The sequence below is a fragment of the Trichechus manatus genome, unplaced genomic scaffold (genome assembly GCF_000243295.1).
Source record: "Trichechus manatus latirostris isolate Lorelei unplaced genomic scaffold, TriManLat1.0 scaffold00006, whole genome shotgun sequence".
In the NCBI taxonomy this organism is placed as follows: Eukaryota; Metazoa; Chordata; class Mammalia; order Sirenia; family Trichechidae; genus Trichechus; species Trichechus manatus.
In genome coordinates this window covers 33,008,830-33,032,501 of record NW_004443942.1, presented here as the reverse complement: position 1 = coordinate 33,032,501, position 23,672 = coordinate 33,008,830, and positions in this window count along the sequence as shown.

The window sequence follows — 23,672 nt, the reverse complement described above, 5'->3', positions numbered from 1 at the left end:
CTTTGTCAAATATTAGCTGCTCATAGGTGGATGAATTTGTGTCTGGATTCTCAATTCTGTTCCACTTGTCTGTGTATCTGTTGTTGTACTGGTAACAGGTTGTTTTGACTACCGTGGTGGTATAATAGGTTCTAAAATCAGGTAGTGTGAGGACTCCTACTTTGTTCTTCTTCTTCAGTAATGCTTTACTTATCCAGGGCCTCTTCCTTTTCCATATGAAGTTGGCAATTTTTTTCTGATTTATTTTTGTGACTTCCCTATCTGGGTTGATATCTGATTGTTCTGTCCTGTATTCTAGTCTTGGGTTGTTTCTGATGTTATTGATTTTTTAACCGGAGGACTCCCTTTAGTATTTCTTGTAATTTTGGTTTGGTTTTTGCAGATTCCCTAAACTTCTCTTTATCTGGAAATGCCCTGATTTGGTCATCATATTTGAGAAAGAGTTTTGCTGGATATATAATTTTTGGCTGGCAATTTTTTTTTCCTTCAAAGCTTTATATATGTCATACCATTGCCTTCTTGCCTGCATTGTTTCTGCTGAGTAGTCCAAGCTTATTCTTATTGACTCTCCTTTGTAGCTGAGTTTTTGTTTATCCCTAGCTGCTCTTAAAATTCTCTCTTCATCTTTGGTTTTGGCCAGTTTGATTATAATATGTCATGGTGACTTTCTCTTGGGATCTACCTTACGTAGGGTTTGATGAGCATCTTGAATAGATACCTTCTCTCATCTTTCATGATATCAGGGAAGTTTTCTACCAACAAATCTTCAAAAATTCTCTCTGTATTTTCTCTTATCCACCCCTGTTCTGGTACTCTAATCACTCGTAGGTTATTCCTCTTGGTAGAATCCCACATAGTTCTCAGGGTTTCTTCATTTTTTATAAACTTTTTATCTGATTTTTCCTCAAATAAGTTGGTGTCAAGTGTTTTATCTTCAATCTTACTAATTCTGACTTCCGTTGTCTCATTTCTGCTCCTATGACTTTCTATTGAGTTGTCTAATTCTGAAATTTTATTGTTAATCTTTTGGATTTCTGATTGCTGTCTCTCTACGGATTCTTGCAGTCTGTTAAATTTGTCATTTTGCTCTTCTCTAATCTTTTTATGTTCCTCTATTGCATGTTCTGTGTTTTTAACTAATTACCTTCCTGATCTCTTGAAGAGGTCTGCATAGTTATCTTTTGTATTCTGCCTCTGGTAATTCCAAGAAATTCTCTTCCTCCAGAAAATTTCTAGAGTCTTATTTTGGGGGCTTGGTGAAACCATCATAGTCTGCCTCTTTATGTGTTTTGATATTGACTGTTGTCTTCGAGCCATCAATAAGTTATTATATTTATTTATTTTATGTTTGCTTACTGAGTCCTAGCTTCTCGTCTTGCTTTGTTTTGATATTTCCCAATAGGCTGCTCGTATGGGCTAGCCTGATTACCTGTGCCCCTAAAAATCCAATGTCCTGCCAACAGGTGGCCAGACCTGCCACTAAGTATGTGATTCCAGGAGTCTGCCCACTCCTCCTGTATGGATTCAGCTCAGGTGTCCAGGTCATCAGCTACCAAGTGTGTGGTGCAGGCTCTCACCTACAGTCCTAGACAGGCATGGGTGATTGGTGTAAGCACAGGCATCCGGCTGCAGCAGGGGGACACACACTGAGCAAGACAGGGGGCTGAAGGCCGCCCCTGAATGTCCAAGAGGAAAGTGTGTACCTATTCCCTAGAGTGCAGAGGTGGGTGGGTTTGGTAGTCTGACTATGAGCACCCAGTGCTGTTGGCTGTAAGGACTAGGGGGCACCTCTTATTCTTGGGCCCCTGTCACAGGTGTCTAGGTGACATGGGTGAAGCCACCAGTCCTCGGCCCCTGACGTGGGTAGGTGAAGACCTTGCTTAATGGGCAGAGCAGTGTCAAATGTCAGGAACCTGCTCCTTCACAGCTGAAACAGTTGAAGTTGGACTTCAGGTATATACCCTGTCATAGAGTGGTAATGAGGGCCTATACTGTTGAACTGGGCCCACACAAGTCTATGTAGGAGGAAAGGCACTCAAAGTCCATGGATCCCTTATGCCTGTGCCTAGGCAAAGGAGCTGTGCCTACTCTGAATTCCTGGCTTAGGGGAACCGGCAGATTATTTTCCACCCTGTTTGTTAATTTGTTCACTGTTCAATCCCAGGAGAATGGCTCAGGGTGGGTGATAGGTCCTACTTCCAGCCCAGGGGACTCAGCAATTGCTGAAGCCTTCCTGGACCCAGTGCAGAGCAGGGAACTGGGAGGTAAATGGGAGAGATGTTTTTCCCTAAGGGGGGTGTTTCTGATTCCCGTGGTAGGCCGGACGCAAGTACTTATCTTTTGCTGATAGAGGGCAGCTTCTCACTGGTTCTGGATGGCCAAGTAGACTCTCTGCCGCTGGGTCTCTCCTGATGTGGAAAACACCTCCCGAGCACTGCTGCTTGCCTGCTTCATGGTGCACCACGATCTGATCTGGCCTGAAGGGCTCAGGCTTTCGCTGGGTCAGGTCTGGCAACTCCTCACTGCTTGCAAACCATCTCTCCCTCCCCCTGCCACTCAGTCTGATTCCTCAACTTTGCCTTTGATGTTCAGGGCTCCCAGATTGTCATATATAATCGAATCACTTGTTTTTTTGGGTCTTTTTTGTAAGAGGGACCACCGAAAGTGTCTGACTACTCTGCCATCTTGGCCCTGCCTCTAGATTTTTCTGATTATTCAAGTCTCAACTCAAATATCTCTCACACCTCCCCACTACACTCACCACCTACCCTAGACATTCTTTATCACATAGTCTGTTTTATTTTCTAAAAGTACTACTACTATATGAGATGGCTTGATCTACTTTTAAATTTCATATTATTTTATCTTTCCTCCATAGGGAAATATATACTTCATGAAGGCAGGGACTTCATATGACTTGTTCATTGCTATTGCTATATTCTCCATACCAAAAACTGTCTTTTACAGAACAGAGGCTCAATAATATTTGTTGTAAGAATGAATAAATGAATACATGAATTTGTAGTACCTATATCTGCCCTATCTTTCCAGTTTCTTTATGAGTTAAGTTATACTTCTATACATTTTTAAAGCACTGATTGAATTACTTAAAGACTTTGAAGGAATCTGATTAAGTTGCCTAGGGAGAACAAGTTCTCCATAAAAAACAAAACAAACAAACAAAAAACTAAACTCATTGCTGTTGAGCTGATTCTGACTCATAGCGACCCTATAGCACAGAGTAGAACTGCCCCATAGGGTTTCTAAGGAGCACCTGGCGGATTTGAACTGTGGAATTTTTGGTTAGGAGCTGTAGCTCTTAACCATTATGCCACCAGGGTTTCCAAGTTCTCCATAGGCACTATGTATTTGAGAGGAAATTGAGAAAGCATCATGATTTTAAATGCCTTCTGCAATTTCCCTGATTACATAATTACCAACTGCCTGGGTATTTTATTCTGTTAAATTTATTTCCTTTTTAAGCATCTACTGGCAACTGGACTAAAGGGCATTTCAAATTAAGATAATATTTACAAAGTGATCCTATGGGACAGAGTGGAACCACCCCATAGGGTTTCCAAGGAGCAGCTGGTGGATTCAAGCAGCTGACCTTTTGTTTAGCTGTAGTAGCTCTTAACAACTGTACCACCAGGGCTCCGTAAAGAAGCACAGAAAATAGAAAAGAGTAAATGGTATTTGCTTGCTGTTGTTCTATCTTTATTTCAATAATCCATGCCTATTTTGTCTCTTGAAATTCTAGAATCAAGATGTATCAGTTTACTGTGGCTGTGTGAACTGAGTGGCTGAAAACAGAAATCTATTCTTTCACAGTTTTGGAGGCCAGAAGTCCAAACTCAAGGTGTAGGCCTATGGAGTCTCTAGGAGAGAATCTGCTCCTTGCCTCTTCCAGCTTCTGGTGTCTGTAGGCATTCCCTGTCTTGTGGCTCCGTTTCCCTGCTACATCTGCACATTGCCTTCTACTCTGTGTATATGTGTACAATCTCTTCTGCTTTTTTGTTATAAGGATACACGTGAGAGCATTTAGGGCCCACTAAGATAATCCAGGATAATATTATCTCATGATCTTTGATTATATCTGCCAAAACTTTACCATATAAGGTAACATTCACAGATTCCAGGGATTACAACCTGATATCTTTAAGGCCCAAAGTTCAGGCCACTATACAGAATTGCTGTTGTAGTTCGATGCCTTCGAGTAGGTCCTGACTCATGGTGATCCTGTGTACAACAGAATGAAACACTGCCCTGTCCTGCACCGTCCCCACAATTGTTGCTATATTTGAGCCAATTGTGTTGCAGCCACTGTGTCAATCCATCTCGTTGAGGGTCTTCCTCTTTTCCACTGACTCTCTACTTCACCAAGCATGATGTCCTTCTCCAGGGGCTGGTTCCTCCTGAGAGCATGTCCAAAGTACATGAGACGAAGTCCTGCCATTCTTGCTTCTAAGGAGCATTCTGGATGTACTTTTTCCAAGGCAGATTTGTTCGTTCTTCTGGTAGTCTATGGTACAGTCGATATTCTTCACCAACACCAAAATTCAAATGCATCATTTCTTCTTCAGTCTTTCTTATTCATTGTCCAGCTTTCACATGCATATGAGGTGATTGAAAATACCATGGTTTGGGTCAGGTGCACCTTAGTCCTCAAAGTGACATCTTTGCCTTTTAACACTTTAAAGAGGTCTTTTGCAGCAGATGTTTGCCCAGTGCAATGCCTTGTTTGATTTCTTGACTGCTGTTTCCATGAGAGTTGATTGTGGATCCAAGTAAGATGAAATCCGTGACAAGTTCAATATTTTCTCCCTTTATCATGATGTTGCTTATTGGTCCATTTGTGAGGATTTTTATTTTCTTTATGTTGGTATGTAGTCTATACAGAAGGCTATAGTCTTTGATCTCCATCAGTAAGTGCTTCAAGTCCCCTTCACTTTCAGCAAACGAGGTTGTGGCGTCTACATATCACAAGTTGTTAATGAGTCTTCCTCAAATCCTAATGCTGTGTTCTTAATATAGTGCAGCTTCTCTGATTATTTGCTCAGCATACAGATTGAATAAGTATGGTGAAAGGATACATCCCTGACATACACCTTTCCTGATTTTAAACCACGTAGTATCCTTTGTTCTGTTTGAATAACTGCCTCCTGGTCTATCTACAGGTTCTGCAAGAGCATAATTAAATGTTCTGGAGTTGGAAGGTACCTAAAGTTAGAAGTCTACTAGAACCCCTTCCAGATGCATGAATGTTCATAATGGACTCCTCAGTAAGTGGCATTTTAAGCTTCTGTTTAAGATTTCTAGGAACAGAGTGCTTAATACCTCCGTGACAGCTTGCTCTGTTCATTGTTACTGTTAAAGAAAAAACAAATTCCCCAATGATGAGACAGATGTGCACCCTGGGACTCCCTTCCAGTTCAGCCACAATCACCAGTAGCCTTCACTGTGTGTCTACTGCTGCCGAAATCCAGAGGTCAGTGTAATGAGGGATGGGTGTAACCAGGAGCCTCAGTGCCACATAAACGAGAGGTCTGGAAGTTATTTGAAAATCCATGGAAGGTGTGACAGTTAAGATTGTGTGTCAACTTGGCTAGGCCATGATTCTCAGTGGTTTGGCAGCTGTATAATGTTGTGATCACTTCACTGCTGAGATTTGTTATGTGATCACCCACACGATGGGATTTGCTGTGAGGAGCCAATCAGTTGAAAGGGAATTTCCTTGGGTGTGTGACCTGCATCGAACATAAACGGACATTCTGGCAAGGCTTCCAGGCCTTTTGCTTGTGCTGGATCCTGCAACTGGCTCCTGTTCAGCTGACCTCCCATTCCTGGGTCTTGAGCAAGCAGCTCACCTGAGGTCTTGCCTGTCGATCTTGGGATTCATCATTCTTTGCAGACTGTGAGCAAGAACTCTGCTCTCTGATCTGCTGATCTTGGGTTTGCCAGCCCCTGTGCTTATGTGAATCAGGAGAGGCCTCTATCCTGACCCACAGACTTGGGAAGTTTCAACCTCTACAACTGCATAAGACATTTCCTTGATATCAATCATATATGTACTTATATGCTTGACTGGTTTTGCTTCTCTAGAGCACCCAGCGTAAGACAGAAAGCAATGTGTCAAGTAAGTCAACCCTGACTACTCTGTGTTGGGTCAAGCCATTGCCTGGGTTTCTGCCTTGGTTTCTCTACTTGAGACTAGAGCCAAACTTGAACCCTCATTTACCTGGGTGAGACGCTGACACCTTTCTGACCTTCTATCTTTAATCTTCCTCCAGGGATCTGAATCTAGTTTCCCATATCTACCATTTCACGGGCTTCCACTTTCTAACTGCTAACTTGGATCATGTTCTGAATGGACAAATCAATTGAATGAATACACTTCTGCTGTGCTGCATGTTTCACATGCTATATTGACTACCTTCAGTATCAGTATGAGTCTGAAACAAGTATAAATTAGCATTCTACTGTCTCTGGTACTAGCAGCTAGCTTCAAACCATGGCTAATTTCCTGAGCCTTGGCACATTTATTCAGTTTATCAGAGTTATCTTTTGTAACTCTCATAATACTATAAGTTAAGTTCTATAATGATTCCCATTTTACAGAAAACATATCTAAGACACTGAGATACAGTGACTTGCTCTAGTTGACACAGTTAGTAAGGGGAAGAGCCCAGATTTATTAAGGCTGAGCTTAACCAAATTGTGACTTTTGCCCTCTGAAGCTACACAGCAGTTTCATATTTCTTCCACATGAATGCCCATTTCTGATATACGTTGTTGTGTCCTCTCATCTCCAGGCTAAACAACAATTACTAGCAACTCTTCATCTTCCTTTTTTCCCTTCCCTTCTTTATTTTTTGCTGCCAACAACACAGATGATCATTCTCTCTCTGTCTTTTGTTTTCCTGTCATGCCCTCAAAAGCCCTTGCTTGTCCATAATTCTGATGTCTCAGACCTAAACCCCGGATTTTCTTGTATCTCTGTGATTTATTCAGAGCCTGGAAAGGCCACTTTTCTTTCCTTTGAGCAAGTATAAATTTTGGTTATCATTCTCTTTTTCTGCTACTTAAAGTCACTGATGGAATGTTCTGGTCTCTTTCCAGAAGCATAATATCATCGTAAGACTGCAGAGCATGTCAAACTGGACATCTTTCAGGATAATTTCAGGGAGAATTCAGTGTGAGCTGTTGCCCATCTTCTAAGGCATTACTTCTCTTTTCTGGTAGACACTACACACTTCCTTCCTCATAGATCTTCCTATATCTCCTATATCTTACCATCATTTTAATCACTCCAGCTAAACTGGTAAGTTGGTATTTCTACATCTTTTGTATGGAATAAGGGAGACTACACTTAATTTTATTTTTGATTGAGAAATTTTCTTACAAGCCAATGGCCACATTTCTTCTACAGCTCCCCAAAGGAACCTAACATAATTAGGAGATTAAAGTCATGAGCCCTGAGACTAGAGGGGCTAAGAAGTAACGGAAGGTTAGAGAAAGAATTTGTCTGCATTTACGCAGACAGACACACACACACACATGCACAAATATGGTATCTACAGCCTGAGCTTTAGACTATTATGTTCAACTTGGTTTAGAAGTCTAATAGGCATCCCAAACTGATCCCCCTGCCAAACTGCTCCTCCTTCAGTTTTTCCCATCTCATTAATGAAGTCTCCATTTTTCTAGATGCCCAAGTAAAAATTTTGAAGTCAACTTGACTGCTCTGTTTCTCTTACACCCCACATACAATCTGTCCATAAATTCTATATACTCGCTCTTCGAATACATCCCAGGTTTAACCACCATCACTGCTGTATACTGGTCCATTGGACCATAATGTCTTACCTAGATTATTGCAGATGTCTCGTAATGTGTTTGTCTGCTTCTGCTCTCGATGACCCAAAGTTTATACAGTAGCAGTAAATATAAGTCATACTAAGTCACTTCTCTGCTCAAAACCAGTTACCACCTATCTCACTCAAAGCAATGTCTAATGTAGGGCTTATGAGGCTCTATATTATTTGGCCCCAGATACCTCTTTGTCCTCACGCTTACCACTTCTCCCTTTCTCACTTGGTTCCAGTTTCAATAGCCCTTTTGTTCACCCTAGAACAGAACAAATGCAAACATTTGAAATATACTTCCTTTCCAATGCTCCCTTTTGTATTTGCTGCTGCTGTTGCCTGAAACGTTCTTCTTGCTCTATCAGCTTGGTTCACAAACTCCTGTGCTCCCTTCCACCCTCTGCTCAATGCCACTCTGCCAGGGTCCTTCCCTGACTACCTTATTAAAAATAGTATGATCTATCACTCTCTATGACCCAGATGTGGCTTTATGTTTCATCATGGCAGTTATTACCACCTGACCAGTTACACGTTGATTTGTTTTCTATCTTCCCCAAGAGGATAAGAACTTGGTTTATTTTATATTCTATTGGATTTCCAGTTCCTAGAACAGTGCTTGACACATATTACAAACAGAATACATTTTTGCACAGTGAGTGCGCGAGCTTTAATAAGCTCTTTTGAAGGCTATTACTTGATATGGGGGTGAGATAGGAAAAATACAAGTTTCAGAGTCAAAAAGAACTTAAGCCTGAATCCTTTTCTGATTCTGCCCAGCTTTACCTTTGGTAAGTTTCTTAACTTCTCCTGGGCTTCATTTTTCTCAGAGGTAAAATTGATTATATATAAACACGCATGTATGTATTGAGTGTATATATATATATATATAACCAAACCAAACCCACTGCTGTCGAGTCATTTCTAATGCATAGCTACCCTATAGGACAGAGTAGAACTGCCCTGTAGGGTTTCCAAGGCTGTGAATCTTTATGGAAGCAGACTGCCTCATCTTTGCTGGGGGTTTTGAACTGCCGACCTTTCAGTTAGCAGCCGAGTGCTTCTGTTTAACCACTGTGCCACCAGAGCTTATATATATATATGTGTGTGTGTGTGTGTGTGTGAGTGTGTGGGTGTGTGTGTGTGTGCATGTTTGTGTATAAAATCAAAACCAGTTGCAGTCTAGTTGACCCCAACTCATGGTGACCACATGTGTGTCAGAGCAGAACTGTCCCTATAGGGTTTTCAGTGGTTGATTTTTCAGAAGGAGAGATCACCAGGTCTTTCTTCCAAGGCACCTCTGGGTGGACTCAAACCTCCATCCTTTTAGTGAACAGCCAAGCATGTTAACCATTATACCACCCAGGGACATGTATGTATTCATGTATGTATGTGTGTATATATATGTGTGTGTGTGTCCTAAGTGGCGTAAATGAAGAGAGTGAGTATAACCCATGTGAAGCACTTGACACAGTGCGTGGTCCCTGGACCTCAACACATGTTAATTCCTTGCCCTCCCTTTTTGGTTCTTCCTCTCTGTGCATCTGGCTCATCTTGCCTAGATGATGTCTTACAGAAGAACCTCCTTGCTACCTGAAAGAATCCATTTGAGACCCATAAGGCTTGCGCCAAGATAATTGGGGTGTCTGTGTCTGTGCTTGTTTGTAAGCTCTGGCTTGTTACAATCTACAGGCATGTTTTCCAGCAGATGTTTGACATCATTTGTCTCCCAGCACAGACAGTACCCACCATGATTTGTGGTGAAATGTAGATTTTGGTTGGAAGCTGCCATCCACATTAATGCTGCATGAGGCAGTTTACCTGCAGCCCCATGCTGCTCTTCCTAAAGGATGACTCAAATCCTGTTGCTGTGTGTGGAAGGGAACATGACAGTTTAATTTAAATACCTCTGCTGATGTATGACGTTCTGAAAGACACATCCCTCTGCTGTGCACTCATGTTCCTGAGCTGTCACTCTACCTGTGCGGTCTCAGCTGCAGTCCCGACAATGGGGGAGAGATGGTTGGGTTCTAAATCAACATGCTATATTACCAGCATAATGGTTAAGAGAGTGGCTTCTGGAAGCAGACTGCCTAAGTTTGAATCCTGACTCTACACCTGTTTAGCTGTGGCCTTGGTCAATTTACTTAACCTCCCAGAGCCTCAATTTCCTCACCTGTAAAAATGGGATGATCAATGATGTTATCCATCTCCTTGAGTTGTGAGATTGAATAATATCTTTTAAGTAAAGCAATTAGAACTCTGCCTGGAGTACAGTAGGTAAGTACAGATTATTGTTATCAGGCATAGCATTAGGTAGAGGAGGAGCAACCAACCATACAGATATTAATAAGAAAAAGCCAGTTAAGGACCCTGGAATCCCCTAAAGAAGACAGGAATGTAACCCTAATACACAACAACGTGCAATCAGGAATAAAATTTCCATAAGCAAACAACATGGCCTGCAGGGGAAAGTACAATTTACTGGGAGCTAGAATGGACATGGAGAATATTTCACAGAGGTGGGACCAATTTAATTGAGATCTATAAGCTGAGTAATATTTCAATAGGAGGAAGCAATAGTTGACATTCTAAGCAAAGACAGAGGCTCCGTCAAAACTATTATTCTATTTTCCATAGTCCCCAAAAGGATGAAATACCTAGGAATAAACCTAACTAAGGATGTAAAACAGCTATACAATGAAAACTATAAAACACTACTGCAAGAAACTAAAAGTGACCTTTCTAAATGGAAAAACAGTCCATACTCATGGATTGGAAGACTTAACATTGTGAAAATGTCAATACTACCCAAAGTGATCTGTAGATATAATGCAATCCCAATCCAAGTTCCAACAGCATTCTTTACAGAAACAGAAAAACATATCACCACTTTTGCATGAAAAGGAAAGAGATCCCAAATAGCCAAAACAATATTGAAGAAGAAGAGCAAAATAGGAAGCCTCACACTCCCCGATCTCAAAACATTCTATACAGCCACAGTAATCAAAGCAGCCTGGTACTGGTTCAATGACAGACACACATACCAATGAAACAGAATTGAAAACCCAGAGATAAATCCATCCTTCTATGGGCAGCTGATTTTCAACAAGGGGTCAAAGTCCATTCAATGGGGAAAAAGCAATCTCTTTAACAAATGGTGCTGGTAAAAAAGGATATTTATTTACAGAAAAATGAAACAGGGTCCATGCCTATCACCATACACCAAAACTAACTCAAAATGGATCAAAGACCTAATGTTAAAGTCAAAACTATGAAGTTCCTGGAAGATAATACAGGGACAAAACTATGGGACCAAATTATTTTCAATAATAGATTACCAAACACAGCAACAAATGCACAAACATCAGTAGATAAGTTAGACAACTTTGACATCCTAAAAATTAAATATATATGCTCATCTAAAAACTTCAACAAAAGATTAAAAAAATAAAAAGAACCTACAGATTGGGAAAAAAAATCTTTGGGAATGATATATCGAATAAGGGTTTTAATCTCTAAAATATATAGAAAATTTCAACAACTCAACAACAAAAAGACAAACAACCCAATTAAAAAATGGGCAAATGGCATGAACAAACACTTCACCAAAGAAGACATTCCAGAGACCAATAAACACGTGAAAAGATTCTCATGATCATTAGTCATCAAAGAGATTCAAATCAAAACTGCAATGAGATACCATCTCACTCCTGCAAAAATGACACTGATCAAAAAAAAAACAAACAAACAGAAAACAACAAATGCTGATGAGGTTGCGGGGAGATTGGAACTCTGCTCCACTGCTGGCGGGATTGTAAATTGGTTTAACCACTATAAAAAACAGCATGATGGTTTCTCAATATCTAGAAATAGAAATACCCTATGATCCAGCAATCCCACTCCTAGGTATACGCCCTAGAGAACTAGAACTACTGACACAAACAGATATATACACACCTATGTTCATTGCAACATTATTCACAACAGCAAAAAGATGGAAACAACCTTACTGCCCATCAACAGATGAACGGATAAACAAACTGTGGTACATACACACAATGGAATACTATGCAGCCATGAAGAATAATGATGAGTTTTCAAAATATACTATAAGGTGAGTGAATCTGGAGGACATTATTGTTAGTGAAATAAGTCAATCACAAAAGTACAAACACTGTATGATCTCATTATTACAAAAAGACAAGAATAGGTATACATATAGAAAGCAACATTCTTTGGTGGTTACCAGGGATAGGAGGGAGAGAGAGGGGGAATCACTTTCTAGATAGTAGACATTTGTTACTTTTGGTGATGGGTAAGGCAATACCGAGTAAAGGTGAAATCAGTACAACTTGACCAAAGTAAAAGGTGACACTAAGAAGTACACAAGAATAAGGGATGGTTTCGGTAAAAGTCACAACGTATACAATTTTTCAACAACTGTAACAACAATCAAAAAATATGTGTGTGGTTACATATGTAGATATGTATGCTTATATATATATATTTTGGAGCCCTGGTAGTACAGTGCTTAAGTGTTCGGCTGCTAAACAAAAGGTCGGCAGTTCAAATCCACCAGCTGCTTCTTGGAAACCCTATGGGGCAGTTCTACTCTGTCCTGTAGGGTTGCTATGAGTCGGAATTGACTTGATGGCAAGGGGTTTTGGCTTTGGTATTTTTTTTTTAATATATATATATGTATAGGTAAGTATGTATGAATATACAGGTGCACATGTATAGGTGTTTCTGTAGGCAGATGTGTATACATGTTTGTGGTGCTGCATATATATTTATATATAAAATAAAGCACATGGGGCATAGTTATGGATACTTCCTAGATGTGACCAAACAGCTTGTGGGATTGGGTTACTGGGTTTGAAGACTTAAGACCATAGTCTCAGGGACAACTATGTCAATTGGCATAACATAGCTCATGAAGATAATATTTTACACCCTAGTTTGGTGAGTAGCATCTGGGGTCTTAAAAACTTACAAGAAGCCATCTAAGATAGAACTATTGGTCTCTGTGCATCTGGAGCAAAAGAGTAAGAAGGAAACCAAAGACTCATAGAAGAAACTAGTCTACAGGACTAATAGTCTACACAAACCATGGTCTCTCCAACCTAGAGACCAGAATAACTAGATGGTGCCTGGCTACCACTACCAACTGTTCTGACCAGGGACACAATATATGGTCCCGGATAGAATGAGAGAAAAAAGTAGAACAAAACTCAAATTCCTAAAAAAGGCCAGCCTTACTGGATGGGTAGAGACTAGAGGAACCCCCAAGACTATCACCCTGGGATACCCTTTAAACTTGGAACTCAAACCACTCCTAGTGGTCACCTATCAACCAAAAGACAGAGTGGTTCATAAAATAAATAATATCACCTATGAGTACTATGCTTCTCTAAACAATCATCTAAATGAAACTTAATGGTCAACATTTACCCCAGACCAAAGACGAGAAGGTAAGGGGGGAAAAGGAAGCTAGATTAATGGAAACAGAACAACCAGAGAGGAAATAATAAAAATGCTGACACATTGTGAAAAGTGTAACTGATGTCACTGAATAATACACCTGCTCCTCACTTATTGACATGGTTAGGTTCCAAAGATCAGGTTGTTATGACAAAATCAGCATTGTGCAAAAATGGACGGTGACCACATCAGATCACAAAATGGATGATGACTACATCATTACACATAATTGCCAAACCACTGAGAATCATGGCTTAGCCAAGTTGACACATAACCCAACGTAAACCTCACAGCTAGCGTTACTCTCGCCTCACATCTTGGCGTTTGTTATTGCCAGATGTATGTGGTTAATGCACAAAATAGTTGGATAGTAGATTTTTTTACTATTGTTGTAAATGTATGATAACAACGTAGTCGATGAGGAGTAGGTGTATGTATAGAAATTGTTAAATGAGAACCTAATTTGCTATGTAAATTTTCTCCAAGATAATAATAAAAAATTTTTTTAAAAAACTATTTTTCCTAATATGAGAACCTAGAGTTCAGACTTCCCTTCCCATCGTCTCCCCCTGCCACTGCCATTTGGTGAGTCCTATAGCTCATAAGTGAGGAAATAGTGTTTATGTACAGCCACAGTCATAGTAAGCTAGTGGGCAGTGAATGGAAATAGCATTTATTAAGCACTTAGCTATGCACCAGGTACTGAGACAAGCAATTAGCTTTTAGTCCGTACCATAAGCCTCCAGGAAAGGAGGTTACTACATCCATTTTACAGATAAGAAAACAGAAACTCGTAAGGGTTAGATAACCAGTCAAACATCCCTCATGTGGTAGAATATAGTTGTAAACTCGGGTTTAAATGGCTCTAGATCCTGTATCATTTCACAACATCATGCTACCTTATATGAGATGATGAGATTCATCCTTTCTGAGTGGTTTTTGCCGTCAGATTTCTTCTTAGTGATTACCACTATGATGTACATATTTTTTAATCAATTCATTGCATATTGAAACATCATATTTGTCGAGCACACTGAAAAAAGCAAATGAGGCTGCCCCTGACCCCTGGCTGCCCTAAGCCTACCTGGGACTGAGGATGTGAGTACCCCAGCGGAACTTTGACCTTGATACACATCTGGGTTAGAGGAAGGAAATCCATTAAATTACACCCATTAGCTGCTTCTGCTTCTGTCACTTGCGTTTTACTCAGCCCCAGGAGAACAGATGGCACAATGAGTCCCATCTCACAAAGAGCCCCACTGCAAGGCCTGCCAAGGAGCTTCCAGCAATTCTCTTTTACCACATGAGTGACAGCTCTATGCAGAATCCATTTCAGGAAACGAGCATTCTCTACAACACCATTCCTCATTGTGACTGTGCCATGAAACACCATATGTATTTATATCACACCAGTGGTAATGTTTTAAAGAAAAACCTTTTAAGTCAGTTTTCACATTATTCTGAATGATGAGAAAAGATCATTCTGTTTCCCTCCTAAGGCTAGGAAGGCAGTCTTGTTATTTCTCACCAATCATCAAAAGGATCTGGTGTTTCTATACTTGTGACAAGTATCCTTTATGATATACAAAGAGTCTGGGGCACATCTGGTTAAATCAGCAACCTTGTATAAGTAAACTCATAATGGTGTGTCTTTCCCATTCCAGACTGAATAAATTTAACATCCCTTCCCACTGTAGTTTGAGCACAGTTATAATCCTGTATCCAATTGCTTCTGTGAATTGTTCCATGGTCTGCATGTGGAACCCATTTATCATGATCTTAGCCTATAGCGCCAAGAGGAGGACAGTTGTTGAATGGGTCCGTTGTTGAATTCTCACCTTACATGCGGGAGAACCTGGTTCGATTCCCAGCCAATGCATCTCATGTGCAGCCACCACTGTATGTCGGTGGAAGCTTGTGTGTTGCTATGATGCTGAAAAAGTTTCACCAGAGCTTCCAGACTAAGATGGAATAGAAAAAAAGGTCTGGAAATCGACTTCTTAAAATCAGCCAGTGAAAATTCTACGGATCACAACTATCCAATCCTCAGCCAATCATGGGGATGATGTAGGTCTGGGCAGCGTTTCATTCCATTGCGCATGGTTTAGCAATGCGTCGGGGCTGACTCGGCAGCAGCTAGCAACATCACCCTGTAGAGCCAGGCCTTGTCTTTGAATCTAATTGGTATTTGACATTATCTGTACTTCCAACTGAACCTTAGGTTCTGGGCCTTCTTTCATCCTAAACATGGACTCTTCTTCTGTTCCATGACCTTCAGACATACACAGACACATGCCCACATATGCACTTTCATGCCCAGCAATGTTCTTTGAAATCGGGCCTGGGCTAATCTCCAGGTCCCCTGCCTACTTGGCGAGTGGCACAGGAAGTAGCAGGAGGTGCAATGCAGAGGGGACAAGAATAGTCGCGGTAGTGGCAGCTGGCTAGAATGTGTAGGAGGTAAGTGGGTTGGTTCCCTATATACCACAGCTTCTGGTTCAAAGAGAGAAGACGGCATGTTATAGTTTGCTCAGTGCTTCTTACATCCCACTGTATCTCTGTTTTTAACTTGACGAAGTGGGTTTTGTATCCATATCTTGGAGGTTCAAGCAGAGTACTTTCATTTCTGCACTGATTCTGTAAATTGTGTGTACAATTATTGGTTACATAGTGTTTTAAAGGGCTGAAATTCTGGAAGCACTAGTGTTCCCTTGTCCATAGCAGATACGAGCTAAGAGAATTCCCACAATTCAAGTCTATTTACTGAGACTCCTGTATGGCAAATTAAAGTTACAGAATAGGTGAAAAGGATTTTCTAATGACAGCTGAGGCATAGAGAGAGACTGCAGGTCCAGAAGGATTATGAAAGAAAGTGTAGATGAAGTTCAGTTGGAAGATGAAAGAGTGGAGTTCTTGTCAAGAATCTTGACAATGGGTTAAATGTACTCTATGTATTAACCAGGGACATACAAAGTGAGAAAATTGTTGTTATATCTATCTTCAGTGGATTTGATTATGGAATTAGAAATATTGATATTTTGATATCGAAGCAGAGTTGACCAATGCTTTGGTAAGTGGCAGAGTTCTAGAGTAGAGGAATGAAATACAAATGATGCTTGAACGTCATTCTCCACACCCTTTCTGACTGAGAAAGAAGATTAAGAAAGGGTTTCACTGCAACATAAGCTACTGCTATCCACATCCCATCCATTCCAGGAGCAGGGGTTCGGAAAAGACTCATTATTATCAGCTATTTTTGGCTGGAAGGCTGTCTTAGTTGTAGTGCTGCTATAACAGAAATACCATAAGTGGATGGCTTTAACAAAGAGAAATCTATTCTCTCACAGTCTAGGATGCTAGAAGTTGAAATTCAAGGTGCCAGCTCCAGGGGAAGGCTTTCTGTCAGCTCTGGGGAAAGGTTCTTATCATCAATCTTCCCCTGATCTAGGACCTTCTCAGGTGCAGGGACCCCGGGTCTAAATGATGCGCTCTGCTCCCGGAGCTGCTTTCTTGGTGGTGTGAGGTCCCCATGTCGCTCTGCTTGCTTCTCTCTTTTATATCTCAAAAGGGATTGATTTAAAACAAACTTAATCTTGTAGTTTGAGTCCTGCTTCATTAACATAACTGCCGCTAATCCCACCTCATTAACATCATAGAGGTAGGATTTACAACACATAGGAAAATCGCATCAGATGACAAAATGGTGGACAAACACACAATACTGGGAATCATGGCCCAACCAAGTTGACACACATTATTGGGGAATACAATTCAATCCATGACAAAAGCTAATGCTGTTAACTTTTAGTTTGTTAGAAGAAAATCTCACTCTTCACACAAGTTCTCATCGCCTTGGGAATAGAATTGTCTTTTGGGAGTATATTTCTTGGTTCCCTATTCTCAATGAATCCATACACAACTATACAACACAGACACATACCCTTCTTGCTCACACAGACATCTGTAGATTCCCTTCAATTTTTAGGTCTTCTTTAAATATTTACTTAAATGTTGCCTTCAAAATAAGTCCTACCCTAATCACTCCATTTAAAATTGTATCCAGGCACACTCCTATACACACATATACACCCCATGCTCCTTACCCTATTCTTTCTCCATAGCACTTACCACTCTTGAATATACTGCGTGTTTTATTTTTAAAATTATGTGGATATCGATCATTTATTCTTTATCTCCTTCCTCTGAAATGTAGGCATCACAATGGCAGATAATCTTTCTCTTTCTCTCTCTTTTTTCTTATCTTCTTTCAGTGAAATATCACAGGTTCCTGAAATGATACTCAATAATGAGTGTTCAATAAATATCCGTAGAATGAATGAATGAATGGGATGGATAAGCTTAGCTCTCTTCTAAACCACCTACATCTGGAGAGAGTTGTATATAGTCTTTGGAGTCCAAATTCCTGGTTTTGTATCTCCCTCCTGCCATTTATTAGTGTGTTCTTGAGTAAGTTATTTAACTTTATTAAGAAAATTGGCATGACAATATAAACATCTTCATTTTTTTTGGAAGGAAAAAGAAATACAATTAGGCAAGCACCTATCACAGTGCCTGGCACATTAATAAGTGCTCAATAAATGGTGACAATTATTGCACACTTTGTAAATAGAAGGTGCTTTCATTTTGCATCTCCATCTTGCCTCAGAAAATAGTAGATGGTAACTGTGTTCCTTGTTGAGGCAAGTCAACGCCTGTGAGGCATCTGGGGGTATGAGGAGCTTCTGATCAGACTGTGTCCATAGTATGTCTGAATTTAATGGGCAAGTACTTTGCCACAGAGGGGGAAAAAATTGTCTTGGTATGATATTTGTGTTTGATTAGCAACAACAATTGCTTCTCCATTTTCAAGCTCTGATTCATATCCTAGTAATGTTTCTGCTGCAAGAACAAAATACTCCTATGCAAGACTTGAGTTTTGTTTCTTTTAAATAGGTTGTCACATTACACAGAGCATTAAGCAACCCCAGTAACCAAAGAACATTGTAAATGAGAGTAGCATGGAATGGACAGAAGTTACAAAAAAAGGGTTCCAGGCTGGGAAAGACCTTCAAAATAGAAAATGCTCCAAATTTGAAGATTATGAATGTTACCTGCTCAAGTTCCAAACAATAGAAAAAGCATCAATTCTGGGTTCTCTGATTTTCTTAAAAAATTCTAATTCAGAGAGATTGGTGGAGAAGAGGATAAAGGATATGGTAAAGGGACACATTTTTGTAAATAAAATAGAATGAATGTAACAATTATAAGGCAACATCGAGACAGTACTGTTGAGTAAAATAAGTTACATAAAACTGTATGGGGAGTAAAAGTACAATAAACTATGGAAATAAAATATACATTTGAAAAAAAAAAGCCTGGAAGGAAATATGCCAAAAAGATAGTAATAACTGGGCTGTGGCCATAGCATGATATGGGATTATTTTTCTTTAATTTTCGGCAATTTTGGTGTAAGATTTCTAAGACATTTAATTTTAAAAAACAGACTTATGTATGTATACTACTTGAAATGTAGAAATAAGGGAGACATTGGCTATTCAGATAATCAGAGCATCTTGGAACTGAGAAGGACAATCTCCACCTACTTAGACATCTTGAGTGACAGTGTATGTATAATGCACTATTAAGTGAATATGCCAGAATCCAGTTGTTGGACTTTTTCATATAAACACTTCAGTAATTATCTCCCTGTAGATATGTTTTCCATATTTGGGATTATTTCCTTAGATAAGAATTTCATATGTGGGATTATTAGATTAAAGGAAATGAATATTTTTGACTCTTTATATACATATCCAAATTGCTTTCACAAATGTAGTTCCAGCTTACAATAACAATGAATGTATAAATTTTACTACACCCTCGTCAGAATTGGGTACTGTATATTATCTCTAATTCAATTTAAGAGTGAAAACTGTGGCTACTTCATTGTTTTTATTTACCTAATTCTGATTACAAGTGAGGGTCACTGTTTTTTTTTCCATATTTTTATTACTAAGTTTATTTCCCTGTTTATAAATGACCTGATTGTGTTCTCTTGCATTTAGCTATTACTATTTAAATGTTCTTCTTATGTACTCATATGAGCTCTGTATGTCATAAATATATTGAGCATTTTTGTATCAGATCTGCCCTAACGTGTAGTTTCTCTCTTGTCTTGGATTTTCCATAAAAAGTGCTAAATATTCATGCAGTCAAACTTTTCTTTTATGATTTACTGTGTTACTTCTGAGTTTAGAATATTATTCTTCCTTCAGGATTTTGATAAGTATTCATTGCATTTAAGTTTCTCTTTTGATTATACTTAGCTATTTAAACTTTCTAGAATTTCAGATAAAATCTAAAGTAAATGAAAAAATAAAATGAATAAAGAAACCCACTCAAATCCTAGGTTTTGGTCATATTAATGTATGAAAACAATTTCCACATAAAATGAGAATTTGAGAGGGATCCATGTTCATGTCTTTATGTTTGTCAAAGCTATTTTGGTGACAAAAGATTGGCTACAGAGAAACACAGAAAAAAAATAATTATTAAGTAGTCTGTCCTTTCATGAAACCATGTTATATTAGAATGGAAAGGGACCTTTTGAATCATCTAATCATTTATTCTCCCCCACCCCTCACCGCTATTTTTAGGTGAAGAAACTGATAATAGCCAGGAATTTTCAATAACTTGCTCAGTGTTACATGGCAGGTAGAGTAGCTCTAGTATACCTGGTCATTTAGCTCTGTACCTTTGTGCTTCATCAATGCTGCTTTACCTACTGAATGACAAGAGAAGCTAAAGATACTTGTCTTTTGCCAAATGTTCCTGAAGCTATATTTATTTTTTTTTTTCAGTCTATTTTCTCTCTGTTGATCAGGTAGGTAATTTCTATTGTTCTATCTTCACTTTTGCGATTCTTTTCTCTGTCCCCTTCTGGAGTTAATTCTACTTATTTAGATTGTCATTTCATTTACTGTATACTTTTTATTTCTATTTGGCTCTTCTTTATCTCTTCTATTTGTTTGCTAAGACTTTCTATATCTTTGCTGAGATTTTCCATTATTTTTCATTTGTTTCAAGTGTGTTCATAAGGCTCATTGAAGCATTTTTATGATGGCTGCTTTAAAATCTGTGTCAGATAATTATAACACCTATGTCATCTCTATGTTTATGTCTGTTGATTGTGGTTTTTCATTCAAGTTGAAAATTCGAGGGATCTTGGTATGATGCATGACTTTCAACTGAAACCTGGACACACTGCGTATTACATTTTGAGACTCTGGATCTTATTAAAACCTTTCTTTTAGGTGGCTTCTTCTTACCCTGATCACACAAGGAAAGGAGGAGGGTGCGACTTCTTTCCTTCCAGGTGGGATAGAAGTCTAAGTTCTCCATTCAGCTTTCATTGAAACCCAAAGCGAGGAGCGGCTCCTCATGTCTCCTGATGTGGTATTTGGAGTAAAGTGGCTATTGTCTAAAATTTCTCCTGAAGTAAGTATTCTGGCTCCCCATTGACATCTATAATACTATCTTGGTACGTAGGCATAGGAGTGTTCACCACAAGGTTTACACTGATGCCATGATTAGCAGTCAGTGACGAAAGTCCTGAGTCTCCAATAGGCCTCCTGTTATATCACCGTAGAGGGTATTGGGGGAAAGACCACCTTGCTGCTGAGTGGGATTCAAAGTCTAGGCTTCCCATATGGTCTCTGCTCACACTGTGGGGTTGGGGAGTTTCATTATCACCTGGCTCCCTACTCTGCTTTCTCTGACACCACTGTGGCAGGGGTGTTGGAGTGTCTCATCATAGCCTAATGAGGGTGAAAGTCTAGGCTCTCCACTTGGCCTGCACTGGTGGGGATGGTGGTGTGGCCGTAGTTTTTCTGCAGTGTTTGGAGCAAAGTGGTTATTGTCTAAAATTTCCCCACCCTACTAGCTGCCTTTTCCCAGTCCTTTCCCTAAAGAAAACGGCCTTTTGTAGGGGCTTTTTTCTGTCTGTACCTATAGGTGTTTCCAGATTGTTGACTTTTTCATTTCCAAGTGTGGAATATATAAGGCACAAAGAATATTGAGGGAACTCACCAGTGTTGTTTCTTGAATCCCAAGTGCTCTAGCTGGTCTGCCTTCTTTTTTCCATCTTTCAGAGTATTTTTATGTCTGCTTTACATATAGTGTCATAGGTTTTTAGCTGTACTTAGTGGGAATAAGATGGAAAATTACGTCTACTCCATCTTCTTAGAAGAAGTAGTCTTGAGCTTATGATAGATGGAAGAAGTCAAATTGTAGTGACTTAGCTTGGAAGAAGCCGGGGGAATAAATAACTCAGATTCTCCCTCAAACCTCTCACTAATATCTTGACAGTGACTCTCATTGACCAAGCCCAGAACCAAGAGTTAAACCATAAAGGATGGCCAGATGCAGTCCAAAGAGGTCAGCCTCTGGCTTTGAGAATGATGGGGAATGGATCTGAACAGTAACTCAAACATATCTAGTGCAAAAACTTAGTTCTCTTAAATGAAATCCACATTTCTTGAGTATCTACTTGATACCTCAAGATGTTTTGTGGAAGATGGTTTACATATGTTTGCCTGTGTTTGCATGTCAAATTCACAACTCACCCAGACCCCAGACCCATTTGATTTCATAGCTAGGCTGTACAGCAACCCCAAATCTGAGTCTGCCTACCTGGGAGTTCTTCTTCTATTCCTTTTATTTTCTGGAATGCTCAACTTGTCATTCCTGATAGTTATAACATGAATCAAGCCTATTCGATACCAAGGGAGTACTAGTACAATTCGCAAGAAAGGAGGTATTCCCAGAAATGAGGCACCTGGGACATTAAAGCTCCTTTTTAATTTAGTACTTCAGTTAGAGTCTTACAAATGGAATATGAATTTTAAAATGTCCTTGCTAAAAAAAAAAGGGATGTTCCTTACTATTGTTTAAGTCTATTTTGAATGTTGCTTACTCTTTCTTGATTGAGAAAGGTGGAAAGAGCCTGTCAATACCTTCCAATTAGTTTTCCATTCTACTTTACATTGCATTAAGAAAAGGCATGGAGTAACATATCTTGTGAAACATGTGCTTAATCATGGAGGATGATTGCCTCTATTTTTCTGATTCCTTAGGAAAGAAGCCATTTGGGCATTTAATTATATGAAAGTTTATTTTTCTAAGTGCAACAGAGAACACCGGGCACTTTAAAATAGGTCATGGTTCTTTATAAATATATACACTGCCGATGTCAGATGGATCTTGGCTGAAAGCAGAGAATGCCAGAAAGATGTCTACCTGTGTTTTATTGACTCTGCAAAGGCATTCAACTGTGTGGATCATGACAAATTATGGATAACATTTTGAAGAACGAGAATTCCAGAACACTTAATAGTGTTCACGTGGAACCTGTACATAGATCAAGAGGCAGTCATTCAAACAAAATAAGGGGATACTCCATGGTTTAAAGTCAGGAAAGGTGTGTGTCATGGTTGTATCCTTTCACCATACTTATTCAATCTGTATGCTGAGCAAATAATTCCAGAAACTGGAGTATATGAAGAACAACTGAGCATCAGGGTTGGAAGAAGACTCATTAACAACCTGTGTTATGCAAATGACACAACCTTGCCTGCTGAAAGTGAACAGGACTTGAAGCACTTACTGATGAAGATCAAAGACCACAGCCTTCAGTATGGATTACACCTCAACAAAAGGAAAACAAAAATCCTCACAACTGGACCAATAAGCAGCATCATGATAAACGGAGAAAAGATTGACATTGTCAAGGATTTCATTTTACTTGGATTCACAATCAACACCCATGGAACAGTGGGCAAGAAGTTAGAGGACACATTGAATTGGGCAAATCAGCTGCAAAAGACCTCTTTAAAAGTTAAAAAGCAACAGGAAAGTTGGTGATAGGGAACCAAAGATTGAGTAAGGACAGTGTTGACATGTCATGGGGTTGTTAACCATTGTCATAGGGCAATATGCATACTAACTTAATGAGAAACTATTCTGTTCTGTAAACCTTCATCTAAAATACAAAAAAAAAAAAAGAATTATCTACGTGAGATCAAATTGACAACAGCAACTCAAAAGGTTTGATGGGAACCTAGAGGGCAGTGAGTTGAAGATAATGGTGATGAAATACTTTGGAAAAGGACAGTGAGAATAGCAGCACAACTGGAAGAACGTAATTGGTGTCACTGAATTGTGCATGTAGAAATTTTTGCAATGGTGTATCTTTGGCTATGTATATTTTCACCAAAAAAGTAAAAAGGTCCTCCAAGTTCGAGAAGGGAGAGTGTTGACATGTCGTGG